The sequence below is a fragment of the Clarias gariepinus genome, unplaced genomic scaffold (genome assembly GCF_024256425.1).
Source record: "Clarias gariepinus isolate MV-2021 ecotype Netherlands unplaced genomic scaffold, CGAR_prim_01v2 scaffold_29, whole genome shotgun sequence".
Taxonomy (NCBI): domain Eukaryota; kingdom Metazoa; phylum Chordata; class Actinopteri; order Siluriformes; family Clariidae; genus Clarias; species Clarias gariepinus.
This window is the reverse complement of record NW_026520996.1, coordinates 1209284-1215283: the sequence shown is the minus strand read 5'-3', so window position 1 is coordinate 1215283 and position 6000 is coordinate 1209284.

Below are 6000 nucleotides of genomic sequence, written 5' to 3'. Positions count from 1 at the left end.
TAGACTAGTTATGTTAATATTGGTGGTCATTTGATCCCCTTGTGAAAATGCAGGACTAGGTGATGTTCCTTAGGTAATTTGTGATCTAAGAAAAACCAACAGTCCATTGTCTTGGCCGGTTAGCTCAGCTGGTTAGAGCGTGGTGCTAATAACGCCAAGGTCCCCGTACGGGCCATTACCACAGTTTTCAATGTTAGCAAGAAAGATGGTGCTCCTGACCTAAACTGCAGTTGAAAACATGTTTTTGCTCCCTAAGAGGAGGGCTATAACCCAGTCACTGCTGGATACAATAGACAGCACCCAGCGTTTGGCTGTGTGGTCACACTGGAGAATGCGGGCATCGATCCCGCTACCTCTCGCATGCTAAGCGAGCGCTCTACCACTTGATCTAATTCCCCTTAGCACACTGGCTCAGTGGGTTGTAAATTTTTTTATTCTGTGCATTAGACAAGCAGTGCATTAGACAAGGGTAACAGTGCTCTTCAAGAGCGGATCATGCAACTTTCATACTCAAGTGTAAGACTAAGATTACATGTTCACTCAAATTTGAGTCCTACAAATGACCTCATCTAACTGCATGCCCTTCAACCCCCTCTTCAGTTGCAGCAATTTGATGTTTGGTTGTTGAGGTAGAACCGTTGGTTAAAGGTTGCTTAACAGTGGTCTATTCTAGCAGATGCTTGGGTTTTGACACCCCAATTGTAAAAGAAACAGGAGGGAGGCTCAGGAGCTTACAGCATGGTTCACACTTTTAGAACTGACTGTGGAATTTTCATGTCAGTGTGTCAAAATATGAGAAGGTGGAATTTTAAATGCTTTTGTTCATGATGTTTGGTTGTTGAGGTAGAACAGTTGGTTAAAGGTTGCTTAATAGTGGACTATTCTAGCAGATGCTTGGGTTTTAACACCCCAATTGTAACAAAACAGTAGGGAAGCTCAGGAGCTTACAGAATGGCTCACACTTTTAGAACTGACTGTGGAATTTTCATGTCAGTGTGTCAAAATATGAGAAGGTGGATTTTTTAATGCTTTTGTTCAAGATGTTTGGTTGTTGAGGTAGAACAGTTGGTTAAAGGTTGCTTAATAGTGGACTACTCTAGCAAGTAAGGTCAATTACTTCTAGTGTAGTTCATAGACTAGTTATGTTAATATTGGTGGTCATTTGATCCCCTTGTGAAAATGCAGGACTAGGTGATGTTCCTTAGGTAATTTGTGATCTGAGAAAAACCAACAGTCCATTGTCTTGGCCGGTTAGCTCAGCTGGTTAGAGCGTGGTGCTAATAACGCCAAGGTCGCGGGTTCGATCCCCGACGGGCCATTACCTCAGTTTTCAATGTTAGCAAGAAAGATGGTGCTCCTGACCTAAACTGCAGTTGAAAACATGTTTTTGCTCCCTAAGAGGAGGGCTATAACCCAGTCACTGCTGGAAACAATAGACAGCACCCAGCGTCTGGCTGTGTGGTCACACTGGAGAATGCGGGCATCGATCCCGCTACCTCTCGCATGCTAAGCGAGCGCTCTAACACTTGAGCTAATTCCCCTTAGCACACTGGCTCAGTGGGTTGTAAATTTTTTTATTCTGTGCATTAGACAAGCAGTGCATTAGACAAGGTTAACAGTGCTCTTCAAGAGCGGATCATGCAACTTTCATACTCAAGTGTAAGACTAAGATTACATGTTCACTCGAATTTGAGTCCTACAAATGACCTCATCTAACTGCATGCCCTTCAACCCCCTCTTCAGTTGCAGCAATTTGATGTTTGGTTGTTGAGGTAGAACCGTTGGTTAAAGGTTGCTTAACAGTGGTCTATTCTAGCAGATGCTTGGGTTTTGACACCCCAATTGTAAAAGAAACAGGAGGGAGGCTCAGGAGCTTACAGCATGGTTCACACTTTTAGAACTGACTGTGGAATTTTCATGTCAGTGTGTCAAAATATGAGAAGGTGGAATTTTAAATGCTTTTGTTCATAATGTTTGGTTGTTGAGGTAGAACAGTTGGTTAAAGGTTGCTTAATAGTGGACTATTCTAGCAGATGCTTGGGTTTTAACACCCCAATTGTAACAAAACAGTAGGGAAGCTCAGGAGCTTACAGAATGGCTCACACTTTTAGAACTGACTGTGGAATTTTCATGTCAGTGTGTCAAAATATGAGAAGGTGGATTTTTTAATGCTTTTGTTCAAGATGTTTGGTTGTTGAGGTAGAACAGTTGGTTAAAGGTTGCTTAATAGTGGACTACTCTAGCAAGTAAGGTCAATTACTTCTAGTGTAGTTCATAGACTAGTTATGTTAATATTGGTGGTCATTTGATCCCCTTGTGAAAATGCAGGACTAGGTGATGTTCCTTAGGTAATTTGTGATCTGAGAAAAACCAACAGTCCATTGTCTTGGCCGATGTTTGGTTGTTGAGGTAGAACCGTTGGTTAAAGGTTGCTTAACAGTGGTCTATTCTAGCAGATGCTTGGGTTTTGACACCCCAATTGTAAAAGAAACAGGAGGGAGGCTCAGGAGCTTACAGCATGGTTCACACTTTTAGAACTGACTGTGGAATTTTCATGTCAGTGTGTCAAAATATGAGAAGGTGGAATTTTAAATGCTTTTGTTCATAATGTTTGGTTGTTGAGGTAGAACAGTTGGTTAAAGGTTGCTTAATAGTGGACTATTCTAGCAGATGCTTGGGTTTTAACACCCCAATTGTAACAAAACAGTAGGGAAGCTCAGGAGCTTACAGAATGGCTCACACTTTTAGACCTGACTGTGGAATTTTCATGTCAGTGTGTCAAAATATGAGAAGGTGGATTTTTTAATGCTTTTGTTCAAGATGTTTGGTTGTTGAGGTAGAACAGTTGGTTAAAGGTTGCTTAATAGTGCACTACTCTAGCAAGTAAGGTCAATTACTTCTAGTGTAGTTCATAGACTAGTTATGTTAATATTGGTGGTCATTTGATCCCCTTGTGAAAATGCAGGACTAGGTGATGTTCCTTAGGTAATTTGTGATCTGAGAAAAACCAACAGTCCATTGTCTTGGCCGGTTAGCTCAGCTGGTTAGAGCGTGGTGCTAATAACGCCAAGGTCGCGGGTTCGATCCCTGTACGGGCCATTACCACAGTTTCCAATGTTAGCAAGAAAGATGGTGCTCCTGACCTAAACTGCAGTTGAAAACATGTTTTTGCTCCCTAAGAGGAGGGCTATAACCCAGTCACTGCTGGAAACAATAGACAGCACCCAGCGTCTGGCTGTGTGGTCACACTGGAGAATGCGGGCATCAATCCCGCTACCTCTCGCATGCTAAGCGAGCGCTCTACCACTTGAGCTAATTCCCCTTAGCACACTGGCTCAGTGGGTTGTAAAATTTTTTATTCTGTGCATTAGACAAGCAGTGCATTAGACAAGGGTAACAGTCCTCTTCAAGAGCGGATCATGCAACTTTCATACTCAAGTGTAAGACTAAGATTACATGTTCACTCAAATTTGAGTCCTACAAATGACCTCATCTAACTGCATGCCCTTCAACCCCCTCTTCAGTTGCAGCAATTTGATGTTTGGTTGTTGAGGTAGAACCGTTGGTTAAAGGTTGCTTAACAGTGGTCTATTCTAGCAGATGCTTGGGTTTTGACACCCCAATTGTAAAAGAAACAGGAGGGAGGCTCAGGAGCTTACAGCATGGTTCACACTTTTAGAACTGACTGTGGAATTTTCATGTCAGTGTGTCAAAATATGAGAAGGTGGAATTTTAAATGCTTTTGTTCATAATGTTTGGTTGTTGAGGTAGAACAGTTGGTTAAAGGTTGCTTAATAGTGGACTATTCTAGCAGATGCTTGGTTTTTAACACCCCAATTGTAACAAAACAGTAGGGAAGCTCAGGAGCTTACAGAATGGCTCACACTTTTAGACCTGACTGTGGAATTTTCATGTCAGTGTGTCAAAATAAGAGAAGGTGGATTTTTTAATGCTTTTGTTCAAGATGTTTGGTTGTTGAGGTAGAACAGTTGGTTAAAGGTTGCTTAATAGTGGACTACTCTAGCAAGTAAGGTCAATTACTTCTAGTGTAGTTCATAGACTAGTTATGTTAATATTGGTGGTCATTTGATCCCCTTGTGAAAATGCAGGACTAGGTGATGTTCCTTAGGTAATTTGTGATCTGAGAAAAACCAACAGTCCATTGTCTTGGCCGGTTAGCTCAGCTGGTTAGAGCGTGGTGCTAATAACGCCAAGGTCGCGGGTTCGATCCCTGTAAGGGCCATTACCACAGTTTTCAATGTTAGCAAGAAAGATGGTGCTCCTGACCTAAACTGCAGTTGAAAACATGTTTTTGCTCCCTAAGAGGAGGGCTATAACCCAGTCACTGCTGGAAACAATAGACAGCACCCAGCGTCTGGCTGTGTGGTCACACTGGAGAATGCGGGCATCGATCCCACTACCTCTCGCATGCTAAGCGAGCGCTCTACCACTTGATCTAATTCCCCTTAGCACACTGGCTCAGTGGGTTGTAAATTTTTTTATTCTGTGCATTAGACAAGCAGTGCATTAGACAAGGTTAACAGTGCTCTTCAAGAGCGGATCATGCAACTTTCATACTCAAGTGTAAGACTAAGATTACATGTTCACTCAAATTTGAGTCCTACAAATGACCTCATCTAACTGCATGCCCTTCAACCCCCTCTTCAGTTGCAGCAATTTGATGTTTGGTTGTTGAGGTAGAACCGTTGGTTAAAGGTTGCTTAACAGTGGTCTATTCTAGCAGATGCTTGGGTTTTGACACCCCAATTGTAAAAGAAACAGGAGGGAGGCTCAGGAGCTTACAGCATGGTTCACACTTTTAGAACTGACTGTGGAATTTTCATGTCAGTGTGTCAAAATATGAGAAGGTGGAATTTTAAATGCTTTTGTTCATAATGTTTGGTTGTTGAGGTAGAACAGTTGGTTAAAGGTTGCTTAATAGTGGACTATTCTAGCAGATGCTTGGGTTTTAACACCCCAATTGTAACAAAACAGTAGGGAAGCTCAGGAGCTTACAGAATGGCTCACACTTTTAGACCTGACTGTGGAATTTTCATGTCAGTGTGTCAAAATATGAGAAGGTGGATTTTTTAATGCTTTTGTTCAAGATGTTTGGTTGTTGAGGTAGAACAGTTGGTTAAAGGTTGCTTAATAGTGCACTACTCTAGCAAGTAAGGTCAATTACTTCTAGTGTAGTTCATAGACTAGTTATGTTAATATTGGTGGTCATTTGATCCCCTTGTGAAAATGCAGGACTAGGTGATGTTCCTTAGGTAATTTGTGATCTGAGAAAAACCAACAGTCCATTGTCTTGGCCGGTTAGCTCAGCTGGTTAGAGCGTGGTGCTAATAACGCCAAGGTCGCGGGTTCGATCCCTGTACGGGCCATTACCACAGTTTCCAATGTTAGCAAGAAAGATGGTGCTCCTGACCTAAACTGCAGTTGAAAACATGTTTTTGCTCCCTAAGAGGAGGGCTATAACCCAGTCACTGCTGGAAACAATAGACAGCACCCAGCGTCTGGCTGTGTGGTCACACTGGAGAATGCGGGCATCAATCCCGCTACCTCTCGCATGCTAAGCGAGCGCTCTACCACTTGAGCTAATTCCCCTTAGCACACTGGCTCAGTGGGTTGTAAAATTTTTTATTCTGTGCATTAGACAAGCAGTGCATTAGACAAGGGTAACAGTCCTCTTCAAGAGCGGATCATGCAACTTTCATACTCAAGTGTAAGACTAAGATTACATGTTCACTCAAATTTGAGTCCTACAAATGACCTCATCTAACTGCATGCCCTTCAACCCCCTCTTCAGTTGCAGCAATTTGATGTTTGGTTGTTGAGGTAGAACCGTTGGTTAAAGGTTGCTTAACAGTGGTCTATTCTAGCAGATGCTTGGGTTTTGACACCCCAATTGTAAAAGAAACAGGAGGGAGGCTCAGGAGCTTACAGCATGGTTCACACTTTTAGAACTGACTGTGGAATTTTCATGTCAGTGTGTCA